Here is a 15,622-nt window from a genome sequence, read left to right as displayed (position 1 = left end):
ATCGTGTCGGACCGGGGACCGCAGTTCGTGTCCAAGGTATGGAAACGTTTCTGTCGGTCCCTAGGGGCTTCGGCGAGCCTGTCATTTGGCTACCATCCCCAGACCAACGGCCAGACGGAGAGAAAAAACCAGGACCTGGAGGCGGCCCTCCGGTGTGTGTGCCTTCACAGTCCCGCGCCGTGGGCCCTCAACTTGCCTTGGGTGTAGTATGCCCACAACACCCTGGTCTCCACAGCCACAGGTCGGTCCCCGTTCATGTCTGCCTGTGGTTATCAGCTGCCTCTTTTCCCCACTTAGGAGGGCCAGGTGGAGATCCCGTCCATCGACCACCGCCTGAGACTGGCCCATCGAGTGTGGAAGAAGACCAGGGCCGCCTTGTCGCGCACTGCGTCCCGGAACCAACTGGTCGCGGACCGTCGTCGCCGTCAGGCACCCAATTACTAGGTCGGGCAGGAGGTATGGCTGTCCACGAGGGACCTGCGGTTGGCCGTGACCTCGGCCAAACTGGGGCCACGGTTCACTGGTCCCTTCCCCATCGAGGCCATCCTCAGCCCGGTCTCGGTGAAGCTCCGGCTGCCGCTCACCATTAAGATCCACCCGGTCTTCCATATCTTCTTCCTCAAGCCAGTGGAGACCAGCACCCTAGCTCCCACATCTGGCCCTCTGCCCCCCCTGGATGTTGGACGACGGCCCTGTCTACACCGTGCGGGAGATACTGGACTCGAGGCGCATGGGCAGGGGAGTACAGTACTTGGTCGATTGGGAGGGCTATGGGCCCGAAGAACGTCAGTGGGTCCCTCGTTCCTGGATCCTCGACCCATCTCTCACCCGGGCATTCCATGTGGCTCACCCTTCCAAACCGGGTGGGCCGCCAAGAGGCGTCCATTAAGGGGGGGGGGGGGGCACTGTCACATCCTCGTCGTCGCCAGGAGCGAGCCTCTCCCCTCCTGTCTCTTCCTCCTCTGCTCCTTGAGCGGGCCCCTCCCCTCCCGGCTCACCTGACTCACGCACCTGTTCCCCATTTCCTTGATTGTGCCTTCTGGCTATAAAAGCCTCACTTACCGTTCTGTCGTTGTCGGTGTATTTCTGGAAGTCCCCCGTCACCCTTCCGCACGCAGGTCTGTTTGCCGTTGCCCTCCTACCTTGTTCTTGACTTTCTGTTATGTTTGATGTGCCTCAGTAAAGACTCTTTATTGGAATCACTGTCTCCACCGTGTATTTCGGATGCGATCCTTACTACCTTCTGTCGTCCTTCGAGTATTTTCACCACTCCTCGAGCGGACGTGACATTATCAACAGGTAAGCTTGCAGCATTACATTCCTCTTAATTTGTCATATGTGCAATATTTTGCCTGATGTTTGAGTTTTGTTCTTGTTCTTTTTTTTCAGCAGTAGCCTGTTGTACAACATGTTTGGTTTGACACAAGTGAAAGACAGATTTGGCTAACATATAGAGTTTAGCCAGGCCAACAGCTACAGTATTTCATGACAAAGAAACATTTCAAAATTGTTCTTGACTCAAAGGGCTATCCTCAGTTTTAGATTTTTATTTTCATCATTTTTTTGTTAGTTTTTGTATGTGTTTTTATTGTGTGATATCACTGATAGTGTCTAAAAACTATTGAAAACAACTTCAATGAAAGGTAAAATCACCAGTCTGAACTCACAAGCGCTCGTGTGTGGAAAAAAAGAAAACAACACTGATGAAATAGCAAGACCCAAATCAGTGTACAGTATAGCAATTGAGAAGAACCCTTTGAGCTGATGCCCACGCAAGGTAACAGGATTTTTTTTCGGGGTCTGTAAAACCAGATGACATCCACTGGTGTGTGAGGGCAGTACAAAAGCGCCACTGCATTACAGCAGAAACGCCCTCCCGTTTCAAAATGACATTTATGAAATACACGTGTTGTTCTTTATAGTGTGAGCCCGAAATGCACAGTTGTTTAGTGCCTAATGAAGAAGTCATAAATTCTTTAATGAGGTTTTGTGGTTGAGGATTACCTGTTTTAGCACTATTCGCTATAGTCTCTTGAGTTTTGGAATTACAGTCTGATAGACATTACATAGACATTACAAGCTTCTGCGATGCTTGCAAAAGTGTTAAAATAGAGAATAATGATTTCCATGGACACATTCTCACTGTAAGCCACTCATTTTCAACTCTGCTCTTTTTCATCTTTTTTACAACTGTTGCCGTCTTTGCTGCAGTGCGGTGTGATTGGCTGAATACGTGAAACGAGTGGCTTTGGTGCTGGCAGGAAACAAAGTATTATTGGCTGGTACTCCTCGTTCACTCCACCCCTGCCAGCTCCTCACATCAACCGTTTTTTGGTGGAGATGATCAGGCATGCAGATGAGTGCCTCAGGTGGGGCCGTTTGCCTAAAGCCGAGGACGAGAAGGACGGGGAGGAGAAAGGCCCCCCGCCTCCCTTCTCCCCATCACAACACCCTCCCCCAAGTTATATCCTCAGTTTGAGGACAGTGGAGCAAATTTATTAGCTTTTTAATCCCCGTGCTGTATTTTCACTCACAGAGGGGGCCATAGAAAGGATAGCTGGGAGAGTCCAGCCACCTGTGCTGAGAGTGTGCAGAGTCGAAGCTAAACTAGGTCAAATGGGGATGAAAGACAAGATGTGATAAAAGTTTGGATCGAGTTTTCTAAAATACGGTTCATTTAAAGTGAATCTTATTGTTCTGATGTGACCAAGATTTCATAAAGGGTAGGATTAAAAATACTGAATGTTTACCTGACAATATTTTGGAGTCAAAGGCAAAATCTGTGAATTTAGCATTCGCTGGCTAGATAGTCATACATTCTGGGATTGCATTCTTCAGAGCTCATAGCAAAGCTCAGCAGTATTAGTAAAGCTTGCCAGCATCACACATAGTCCTCACAATGACACCGTCATAAAAATATGTGGGTCGGGTCAACGCTGTGAGCCACTTCAAGTGATCTCCTGTCATACCCGCTGGATAAAAACAACACAGACGCGACACAGACAAGACAAATCAACGACAGGCTTGTGTTTGATACAGAGAAGCAAAGCACCAAATGTTAGATGACAGTTGGGGGGTAAAATAAATCAGAGCAAAGCCTTTTTCCAAAGGACTCCATTGGTACTTGTTGGGATGATTTCCACCGACAGGACAAGCCAAGAAACGATGCCTGGTCTGAACTTACCGGAGTGAATTGCTGCTGTTGATCCACGACAGGAGTTCAGAGAGCCATCTAAGCAGAAGAGAAAAATCACAAGATGAACAATCTCATAAACTGGGAAATATATTGCGCGATAATGTTATCAAACCATCACAAAAGACCATTAATGCTCCGAATATATGCCTTCTGCCGCACCGATATGGAGATTTTTTAATCAGTGTCTGTTTCGCAGATTGAGGTCAACATTTGCCTGCAAGTGTTACGTAACGCGCTATATGGCCCACGTATTACAGTATTACATCGGAGATTGCGGTTCAGCCAGGAGTCACGGTGCTAAAAGGCAGGATGATGCAGACGGCTGCAATGCTTTGTGGCATACCCAAGAGTTTTCTTAGAGATTAATTATGATTCACCCTTGAAGCATCGGGCAGGCCTCTGACCAATTCTCTTGTTCAAATTCTCTTATTTCCTTTACAACGACACTCAAAACACTTTCAATTCCTCATTTAACTTCACTGTGATACACAATCAGGCATCCAGCCAGAGACAGATGGATACAATAATAGATAGAATGATAAACGGGCACACTGATGGGTTTAGTTCATTCTCTGGTTCTCAGATTAAAATTTGGACTCATTGATTTGTGATTGACGCTTTTTTTTTTTATCGTCCTTACTCTGGAAGGGTGGGATGTCTGAAATGGTTGCTATGGCACCAGACAGCTCCTTATTTCCTCAGACAACAACTAGCTGTGATTGTTGTGTGTGTATTTGCAAGCGTGTGCAATTGTTCACAAGAGCAATGCAGACGTGCGTAAGCCCGCCCCCCTCACCCCCGCCCCCCAGGTTGGTTTGATGAGGTGCAGAAAAGCAATGATGATCACTACCTATGTCTGAATTACTGTGAAATCACCGCAGATGATATTCGCTCTGTATCATATCATCACAGAGGGAAATTGAGCTCAATATTTGAAAGGAGGCCCTTCTTCGTGGCTTGTAGTCACACTGGAATGAGTCTGGAGGGTCTCACAAACCCAGCGTGTGCTGCATTCATATAGTTTGACCTGATGCCTTTCTAAACTCCAGCAGAGGGCAGTGCCTGTTTCCTCCCCCAGACGCTGTAAAAGGCTAAGTTTGCAAAAAATATAAGAATAAGAATAACAATAACAATAACAATACAACAACATAATAATAATAGCAATGACAATAATAATAATAATAATAATAATAATAATAATAATGACAATAATAACAATAATAATAGTAAAACAATAATAATAATAATAATAGTAAAGACAATAATAATAATAATAATAGTAATGATAATAATAATAATAATAATAATAATCAGAATCAGAATCATCTTTATTGCCAAGTATGTAGAACACACAAGGAATTTGTTTCCGGTAGAACACGCTGCACTAGTATCGTCGTCAAAAAAAACTGCTAAGTGGCACTATACAGTTCCATTTTGGCTACTGTTGAAAGAGTTCAAAGAGTTCAAAGAGTAATAATAAGAGTAATAATAATAATAATAATAATAATAATAATAATAATAATAATAATAATAATAATAGTGCCTCAGGGCTCCTGAATATAAAACTCACCCCATAAAATATTTTGGATTGGATTGGATTTGCCTTTATTAGACTCAGTGTGTTATTAGACGCAGTGGAGAAATTTACATTAATTTTTTTAAAGCAGATATTCCAAGGGGTGCTAAGACAAATATCATATCTTAAAAAAACTCTACCCAAAATAACAATGGGGGGGAAGTCCCGAATAAAACTCATTACCACTGATGTGCTTTTTCATATTTTTTGGAGAATTCAATTGTCCATTCATAAAATATCAAACATACAAAATGATTGAAAGATATTGTTCAGGAGTTTACAAAACTCCAGTGAAAATACAGCAAACAAGCTTCTTGTAAAGTTGATGAAAAGATTGAACGAGGCAACAGTTGAACGTTCAGCAGTGAGGCCGTCAATTTACACTAAGCATACATCATAAACTTCTCGCCTTTGTTTTGGTCGAAAATGTGACACGTTTACATTCAAGGTGAATCTAAAGCGATGAAATGAGAAGGATAATCCTTTGACTTACATGTGAATGTATTGCAATACACTACTCCTATTACTTGCTCCTCTGAAAGATGAGAAGAATCGAAGAGAAATTTGATTTGACAAATGACGAACTCCGTCAAATCGAAAGAGTGCGCAGGGAGACACTCTCGAAACTAAGTCATTGCTCTGTCAAGTTGGCGGGTAAAGAAAGGTGGCCGTGTTTAAGTACTGTACAGTCCACGTGAAGTTGCCAGCGTTGGGCGAAAGAGATGTTTTTTTTTCTCCACTCTTCCACCCTTTGGGGCCTCAAGCTGTAGCAGGGTGGGGTGGAACTTGAGCGAGAAGCTGCACGGGGCGGGTTGTTTCGGCTGAACTCAGTGCACCATAAGAGCACTCGGGGAGTGAGGTCACAGAGTCCAGCATTCCTCTGGAGCGCTGTCTGTTTACACGACTGCTGCTGAGCCTGGGGGGAGGTGGCGGCACTGCATAGCTACTCGGGCAGATAGCAGCTCAGTCACTTTGGTTCGTCCACCAAGGAGATAAAGATCCTATCCGTTGTGTCCAACTGAATTATGCTATCGTTGGCATCATTCATAATTTTCTGTTCAAGCATTTTGCTGAGAATTCAAGGTCCATCAAGAGCAACGCCAAAGCGGCAGGACCTGTGTGAAAATATAATGAAGGAAAGGGGAATGAATCTAACCTGCACAAAAGGTTGTCAGGTTAGTTTTGCAGAACTGATTTTGACTTGTGCCTCTGCGCTGCAGCTTTTTCAGAGCTTAGAAGCCAGATGGTCAGCTCTTGGGGAGCACAACAGAGATGGGGAGTGACACCCAAGCCCTGGAGAAACAGTGCTCTGACTGTACTGTGGACTGGGGAGTGGGGGTATGAGTGTCAAAGGCGCCATTGTTACGAATACCAGAGTGCTTTCACGTGCGGCGCATGATTCTCACTGCAGGTCTGAAGTAAAGCCTGGCCTGACCTCAACTGTCCGTAGGATGTAACGTGGACTCCTGCGCAGGTTAAAGTGTAACCGTGTCCGTGTTTTCTCAGGAAAGTGTGTTTATATAGAGGACCGACGTGGGGGCCCTTTTGTTTAACTAAGTAGCGAGGCTCGCCCTAAAAGTAAAGCTCTGTGAAAAGCACAGGAACCAGGTGGCCCTCCGCCGTTCCGTTTACGACAATATAGTTGAGCATACGTTGACTCAAATATTTGTTGACTTGTCCAAATGATACATAGAGTCCATATTAGATGTCAAATCGAGAGTGTGAAGCGGATAAGATAACAATGAGGCTGTAACAAAATAAAACCTTCCCAATTTAGAGCATGAATTTACAGTAGGAGAGCCTCAAGGGACAATGATTAGTCCTTACTATTTCACGAAATACTCCTTCAGGGCCTATTAATGCGAGTATTCAATTTGAATTTAACAGCAGTTAACATATATGAGTGTGTCAGAAGAATTTCAATGCTGTCTTTAAACATCTGTATTTTTACTCTGCAGTTGCAATATTGTTTTTACATTTGCACAAATCAGAGGTTTGTCAAATATGTCATCCCGAGAAGGAGAGAAATGCAAACATCTGGTAAAGAGGGTGTAATTCAAGATGGTCTCTCAGTATGATACATTTTCTGAACGTGTTCTCTTGTAAATCAACGCAACTGGAGTACTATAATTAGAGAGCCTGACCCTGAGAGGAGCTAAGCAAAGCAAAAACTATAAGTGATGTGTTTGCAACGGCAGGACTATAAATAGGAAAGGTAGGCATGCCATTGCTGAAGTAACAAGGACAAAGACCAGAAATAAAAGTATAATCAACATGAAAAGACACAGTAACAAAAACACAAGTGATTTTCCATGCTTGAGTTCTGATTATAGTCAAGGTCGAGTGAGGTTCATGTTGGGCCGTAGTAAGCTAACTAATCTTTGCTGCTTATCACACGTTTGTGTATCTGCGAGATACCACGTGCTGTCACACCAAGCGGAAAGACCAAAATGGCTCCAGGAAACCAAAAATGTTGAAAAAAAAGCGGGGACTGACATATAATCAGAGCTCATGTCGCTAAAGATAGAACAAAGAAGGAGAGAATAAGTCAAAGGGACAGGGAGGAAAGAGGAAAAGAGGAAGCTGCTTATTGTCCAGCTGATGGCAAACGAACTCTGGCAGGTGTAGCAAATTGTCGTTACTGTCCAATTCAAGAGCAAAAATATGATAATTTTAAAGTTACTTAATCAAACGACGATCGAATGAGCCAGGGAAGTCAAACGGAATATCTGATAACACAGAAACTAGAGCCAGATTTCACTATCTACTAAAGTATCGTAGCTATCACAGACCATAACACAGACCACAAAGAAGTAGAAGAGAAATACTTGCAAAAATGTGCTTTAAACATTGACAACAAGAAGCCGGAGCTTTTGTTGTTACATGTTTGAGGACACTTCAGCCTCGGTATCCTACTAGGCAGAGGGTGACCTCCAACTATAATGACTTGTTGAAAACACATAACACAGCAGGAGTCGTGTCTGTGCTTTATTATGTACGAGAACACCAGCGCTTTTACCTTTGAACTGGTTCAAAAAGCTACCGCTGACCTCAACTTGTCCAAGGCACCTGCTGTTGCAATCGCAAAAGATGGATGGAGTCACTTTGGGGTTCTCCAGAGATACTCAACAGACTCATTCAACGATAAAAAGGATATTAAGAGTCTAAATAATTAGGACTGCACCAAATTGGGGGGTGGAGGGGACATGCAGTATGGATATGTGGTCAGCATGTTAAATATTATGACACTGATATTCGATATTTTAAATCGGGATGTTTTTAAATCATGACGAAACATGGAATAAGTGTGTTTGTGTATGCATGCGTGTGTGTGTCTGCATATGGACTTTAGTGGAACACTGAAGATATTTTCTTTTTAATGAAATCCACTGCTCAGGCATCACCTCTGAAAAGAAAAGTGTGTCCATTTTTCATCAAATTTTCTTATAAAAAGTAAAGTTGAGTCATTACTGAAGGAATTCGCAGTCAAAAGGCAATCATCTGTTTTTCAGCATTTTTGGCCATGACATTCATCAAGGAGGAGACTGTGCTGAGCAGTAGCAGCTTTTATGCCAAATATGCCAGCACTGTTTTTGATGGGGAGGAATGTCAGTGATTTGGCTGTCATTGATGGACAGCTCCGGGGCGATTGTGCATGTTTGTGTTCAGCAGAAAGGTCGGTGCTGTTGGACTGTCTGCGACTGGATGCATGGCTTGAGGAGCCCGCAATGAGAAGAAAGGAACGTCAGCGCAGAGCGCCGATGAGTGTGCGGAACTGTCGCGGCTTGGAATTGAAGCGGATTCATGTGGGACAGGAGATGTGAGATCTCTTTTCGTCAATGGATGCTACAGCTTTGTGTTTGCTTTTAACATTTAGCTTGTAGGAGACGTGCACATTTCACCATGACTTCCCTGGTGAAAAGGAGGCTTTGGTCTTCTCGTTATTCTAGAAGTGCTTCATACAACAAAGAGGGTGCAGAAAGTGTTTAAGCTTGAATGACTGTCTGTCTTTCGTGTTGTGTCACATTTTGTTTGAGTTTTTCTTGTTATTTTGATTTCAAGATGGTTCCGTAAGAGTGGCTGCCTTTACAGCAACTCCTGTATTTTGTATTTCTACTTCTTCCTCTGCTGCTATGAAATGTAAATTTCTCCACTGTGAGACAAATAAATGTTAATCGAGTCTAATCATACAAAGCCTGAAGAATGAGACACTGCTGCATGATCTCTGTAAGTCCCATCCTTGAGCATATGATGAAGCTTGTAAAAGCCTAAGAGGGATGAAATGTGGAGTAAAAACCAGACTGCGTCCAGAGCAACCCTCTGCCTGGACTGGTTGCGGAGGAATGAGAGAAACGACAGATAATTAGACAGGGAGGGAGGTGAGAGAATAATCAATGCTGCTCAAAGGCACCTTTTAAACTGCTTGCACAAGCCACAATTTTCCCTTTTTCCCCCTTGTTGCTGTCCTGATAATAGCACAAATAGGAAATAGGGGACGTAGACCCAGCAATTGTTCGTTTTGTGGTATACCAATTAGTGTCATCATAGAAGCTGGATGCACTCTTGTGTGTAAGGGTATTTCCGCAATGCTCCGACTGGGGTGTGATGGTTGACATCTGACACCCACTTACATTTTCACGCCCTGTTTTGTATGTATGGAAGCAATTATTACTGTCCAGCTAGTAATGTCACACCATACGCAAGTGAGTGTGGGACGTCTTGTTACTGCTTTAAACAACCGGAGAAATGTAACTTTCTGTGACATCGAAACGTGGTACACTGGCCAATGCGACAAACTTTACACCAGAAATGTAGTGAAGTATTTAAAAATTGAAGGAAGTGAAATTCAAACGTGAACTGTCAGAATGAATCGCAGGCTACTCAAGCAGCGACACTGTCAAGGGCGGCTGCTCTTATTTGCCAGGGGTCACCTGCTAAGAATGTGAAGCATGCAGCTCATAACCATACCTTTCTGCCCTATTACCCTTTTCTTGAAAATCGACAGAAAATGTGTACATAGCAGTTTGTCATGTAACTTGTAAAGGTTTATAATTAATCGTAGAATTAATCATTGGAATGCGGGTTTCCTCCTCGCTACGGATATGTACAGATGAGTATGTTGGACCTATTCAGATCATCCTTCTGCTGCTAAAATGTAGATATAACATACTCCCTGTCTCTTGTGGTGTATTTTCTTAAAATAATACCTGAAATGAAGCTTGGAGAAATGTGCTTTGTTGATCTGATGGCTATCAAGTGATCAGGATCATTTACCTACATAAACCAATATGTATGTATTGCATTGCATTTTGGAAAGCCGCCCTCATTTCAAGCTCATATAACTACAGATCCATATAATTTAGGAATTAACTCTGTTTTCTGATGAAAGAAGAGAGTCTAAGGTTTCTTACGCTGCAATGAATGTTTATGTAGTAATTAATATCCTGTGGGCCGTGCAATTTGAGTGAAAATGACAAAAACCCTGGCACTGGAGTGGACATATTTTTGCACATCACCTGGCAGTGAACGAGCTAAGATTGAATGACTGTCGGTGTCTTTTGTGTTGTGCCACATTGTTTGTTATTTTGTTTTGTTGTTGTTTTGACTTCAAGTTGGTGCCGCGAGAGTGGCTGCCTTTACAGCAGCTTTGTATTTTGTTTTTCTCCTTCTTCCGTTCCTTTCCTCTTCCTATCATAACTTTCCTGCTGTGAAATGTAAATTTCTCCAATGCATGGCTAATAAAGGTGAATCCAATGCAAATTGTTTCCCACAGTTGCACTTGTACTATTTTTTGTGTTTATTTTGTTGTTTTGCAATGTTAACTGTCAAAATGAAAAATGAAAATCACTCCAAGTATTATTTCTAAATTCAAATGAGCAGTATTTTGTAGCCTCTTTCAATATTATGTCGCCCAGAAAGTCAACGTTTTCAGAGAGCATGCTATTTATTAGCCATTACTGAATCTCTGTATTGTATGTAAAAATAGTAATGAATTCATGCTTCTTCAGATGATTCCGAATGCCTTTAAATTACTTTCATTTGCTGCAAGAGATTGAGACGAACCACATGACAACAACTTTTCAAACACCCAGCACAAGTTGGTTGGAATAAATAAGTGATTTGTATCGATGAAAAGGTTTCTTCAGCCGTCATCTGTACTTCTTTGAAGGTGTCGGACATACACACACACACACACACACACACACACACACACACACACACACACACACACACACACACACACACACACACATATATATATATATATATATATATATATATATATATATATATATATATATATATATATATATATATATATATATATTACCAGTATATATATAAACTACAGTAAGACTTTAGTTTGCTGACGAAGTTTCTGGGATAAGAAGCGAAACGTCCGACACCTTCAAAGAAGTACATATGACGGCTGAAGAAACCTTTTCATCGATGGACCACTCCTGTATGACTGAGAGCTTACACAGACGTAAGTGATTTGTACATCATATTTTTATGCATGCAAGTAGTTAAACAAATCCAGCTCAGATATGTTTTACAAGCATAGTTGCTCGTTAGACCCGCAGGAGTCTGTTATGAAGCAATACACCACTCTGTCTTTTTACTTCCTGACTTCACTAGCGAGTGTGTGTGCATGTATGTGTGTAGGTTTATTTCTGTGCACAAGAAATGTAAATAAACCGAAGCAGCTGAGTTTAATCCAAAGGTGAACCCCAGCCCAGTCATCCTAATATTCAACAAGCACACCCCACAAACTCAAACCCACATATCTACGTGCACACACAACACACACACAAACACTTTAAAAGCTCACGCAAAGGACCCGTGAGATCAGTGCTGAGGCATTAAATCAACTGAAAAGCTACAAGTGTTCACCAACTAAGCGATCCACAATCCCTCCAGCTGTTTGCAAGTAACTCACCATTGACCATACAAGTCATCTTGTTGTCAGACCGGCATTGCTGCGAGGAAAGTTAGTCCCCTTCGCTGTCTTTCTACTCAAGATGGAGGCACAAACTTCCCAAATACATTCCTTTGTTCAGAGGTTTTGTTTTGCTCAGTCTGTCAAGTCCACTTCTGCCTCTCCCCTGCAGATTGCTACGTGAGCTGCTATCTTGACAGCATGGGTAAACAACCAAGACACACAGTCTCACACACACAGTCACACACACACACACACACTCAGACAGACACTCACACACACACACACACACACACAAAAAACACACACACACACACACAGGTGCACGCTGACTCCCAGCGAATACAAACAGAGATGTACGGACAGCCAAGGGTAGCAAGAGCAAAGAGCAGCACAGTATGAAGCAGCTCCTTTGCCAGTCCTCTTGTGTGGAACTGCGACCTTACTCCACCTCCCTTCTCCTCCTCCCCTCCCTCTCTTCCAACTTCTCCAAGACGGGACACAAATGAAAAGTACTCAGAAAGTTACAGGAGTTTATTTATATATTTATTTATTTGTTTATGTATTTATTTATTGAAAAGTACCCACAATGTTACAGGGGTTTATTTATGTATTGTTTTATGTATTTATTAATCGAAAAGTACCTACAAAGTTACAGGAGTTTATTTATTCTTTTATTGGATTGGATTGGCCTTTATTAGTCTCGCTGTGGAGAAATTTACATTTCACAGCAGCAAAGTTATGAAAGGAATGAAAGTAGAAAAACAAAATACAGGAGCTGCTGGAAAGGCAGCCACTCTCGCGGTGCCGTCATGAAGTCAAAAGAACAAACAAAACTACATAACAAATATCATGACAACACAAAGACACATATGTATGTATGTATTTATGTATGTATTTATTTATGTATTTATTTCTTGAAAAGTACCCAGAAAGTTACAGGAGCTTATTTATTTATTCATTTATGATTTATGGTGGACAGGAGATGTGAGACAATCTCTTTTCGTCAATGGATGCTACAGCTGCGTGTTTGCTTTCAACATTTAGCTTGTAGTCGACGTGCACATTCCACCATGATGTCCCTGATCCACTGGTGAAGAGACGCTTTGATCCTCTCCTCTTTCATCTGGAACTGCTTTATGTAACAAAGAGGGTACAGAAAGTGCTTAAGAATGAATGTCTCTCTGTGTCTCTGTGTCTTTGTGTTGTCATGTTATTTGTTATTTAGTTTTTTTTTTTTGTTCTTTTGACTTCAAGACGGCGCCTCGAGAGTGGCTGCCTTTCCGGCAGCTCCTGTGTTTTGCTTTTCTACTTTCATTTCTTTCATAACTTTGCTGCTGTGAAATGTAAATTTCTCCACTGCGAGACTAATAAAGGCAAATCCAATCCAATCCAATCCAATTTATTTATTGAAAAGTACCCACAAAGTTACGGGAGTTTATTTATTAATTAATTTATTTATTTATTTATCATTTGTGTGTTTGTAAAGGAAATGTATTATTATTATCATTGTGTATGAGTCTTCTTTTCCTTTCGGCTTTTCCCTTCAGGGGACGCCACAGCGAATCAATGTCCTCCATCTATCCCGGTTTTGTGCATCCTCTTCTCTCACGCCAGCTACCTTCATGTCCTCTTTGACAATATCCATAAACCTCCTCTTCGGTCTTCCTCTCGGTCTCCTGCCGGGCAGTTCAAGGCTTAGCCTCCTTCTCCCGATATAGTCACTCTCTCTCCTCTGGACATGTCCAAACCATCTCAGTCTGGCCTCTCTGACTTTCGCTCCAAAGCCTCTAATATGAGTTGGCCCTCTAATGTACTCATTCCTGATCCTATCCAAACTGGTCACTCCCAAAGAAAACCTCAACATCTTCAGCTCTGCTACCTCCAGCTCTGCTTCCTGTCTTTTCTTCAGTGGCACTGTCTCCAGTTCAAACATCATGGCTGGTCTCACCACCGTTTTATACACCTTTCCTTTCATCCTAGCTGAAACCCTTCTATCACACATCACACCTAACATTTTTCTCCAGCCGTTCCAGCCTGCTTGGACACGCTTCTTCCATTATCGTGTATGAGTGTACCTATTTATTCATTTATTTATTCATTCATTCATTCTTATTTTAGTGTACTTTTGACTGAAATTGCAGCAAACCAAATCTGTTTAGTCTTCATATGTCTTCTTTTCCTTTCGGCGTTTCCCTTCAAGGAGTCGCCACAGCGAATCAGTGTCCTCCATCTTCAGAGGTTTAATTCGCATGTTTGTTTTGGCCAAGCTTTTAGTCGGATGCCCTTCCTGACACAACCCTATGTATTTATCCTGGCTTAGTCTTCATATGTGCTGTTAAAAATAGTTTGAGTTCAATTGGATCATCCAGGAACATGTATGCCACATAAATCTATGTTTATGGTTCGTATGTGAATGTTATTTAACATGTTATAATATAATTTTTGTTGTTAACCAAGTATTATCAAGTGAACTTGTAGACATAAAAAAACTAAAGTACTTTTATTGTATATAAAATAATAGTTGTTTTTACTTGCACTGTAGAACAAGACAAAAATTGCAATGTAAATAAATGTTACATATGATTCATTCAGCCCAGTTTGATGCCTCAAATTTGAATAGGAAAATAGAAATAACGTTTGGGGTTCTCCATTTATGTTTACAATTGTAAAAAAAATAAAAGATATGTACAGTTTATCAACACAGAAAAAAAATATACTGTCCTTAAGACATTTAAGAAAAAAATAATCAACAATTTCGCCAGGCCAAAAGCATCTAAAAAAGGTCAACATGACACGCAAGTATCACTTTAGTTTTTTTTTTTTCTTTAAAACAATAACATCAGCCCTGGACACAGCAAAGTGAGCCCAAACACTCATTTGACACCATCTCTACAGAAAACAGACTGAAAGTTACTCCGGCTGATGTCATTTGGTGCAAGAAGCTCAACCTATTTGCAAAATGGTCACTGCACAAAATACATGTCACCTGAAGAAAACGGTTTCCCAACCTTAACATGAGTATTATAACAACCACCACTGAATTTGAAGATGGAGATCCCAAATATCAAAGTGTACTTACTAAACTTGTAACTTTAAGAAGATTTTAATCAGAATTAAAAAGAACAATATTGTGCATCAGAGTTTGACACATTTTTAGTTTTCAGTACATCATGAAACTTGTGATTGCAAAGTTGCCTTTTGCACTTCAAATTAAAATGCATACCTTTTTCCATTCCAGAATGCAAATGACGCTGCCACTGTCCTCTACTGGTAACAAACCTGAATATCAACACGTAGTGCAGGTATAATGAAATGTCAGACAAGCAACACGAAATACACTGATTTTTAAATACAGTTCAATCGTGTTTAGCTTTTAAACAATTGTTTTTTAATGTGTTTGTTTTTAGACAGTACACAACAATTTTTTTAGTCAGTCTTATGTTCAACACGTTTGTGGACACAGTTTTTATACCAATTTCAAAATGAGTGTGTTCAAAGTTATGCTTAATGCCACAATAATGTATAACCATAAAACAGGTGCATATTTTTTTATGAATAGAAACTCGACTGTACTTTTTTGGATGCACTCTGGTATGGTGCCAATGTATTTTAATGTTAATCACTATGGTGTTAATGAGAAAGCAAAACTATATATTTTTTCAAAAAAATCTGGATTGTAATGTTATCCTATCCCATTAAAACTTTTAACAGAATGCAGAAAGTAACAATATTGCAAAAAAAAAAACGTTTAATTGTAAAGTGTTATGCAGTTACCTTTTTAGTCCACATCGTGAGTCCACTTGGAGAGCACCAGGGTCGAGCGCCATCTAGTGCCAAACTGCCCACTCTTCCCAAAGTACCTTCCAAAATATGGATGATTGAATTTTGATAAATTGCTGCGCACAGG

General features: G+C 41.3%; 1 long non-coding RNA gene across 1 annotated transcript in view; it reads right to left on the bottom strand.

Moving 5' to 3' along the window:
- Positions 1–11,903, bottom strand: part of LOC148886405 (uncharacterized) — a 47,534-nt gene extending 35,631 nt beyond the window's left edge. Inside the window, exons 1-2 of the long non-coding RNA XR_016117948.1 lie at positions 11,713–11,903; positions 3,185–3,232 (exon numbers count right to left, since the gene is read on the bottom strand). This is a non-coding gene — a long non-coding RNA (uncharacterized LOC148886405). The remainder of the gene's footprint in view (positions 1–3,184; positions 3,233–11,712) is intronic.
- Positions 11,904–15,622: the final 3,719 nt, after the last annotated feature.

Source organism: Hippocampus bargibanti, linkage group LG16, assembly GCF_051943395.1.
Source record: "Hippocampus bargibanti isolate YZ-2025 linkage group LG16, ASM5194339v1, whole genome shotgun sequence".
NCBI classification, from domain to species: domain Eukaryota; kingdom Metazoa; phylum Chordata; class Actinopteri; order Syngnathiformes; family Syngnathidae; genus Hippocampus; species Hippocampus bargibanti.
Note: the sequence above shows the minus strand (reverse complement) of the source record. Positions and strands in the feature narration are given on the sequence as shown.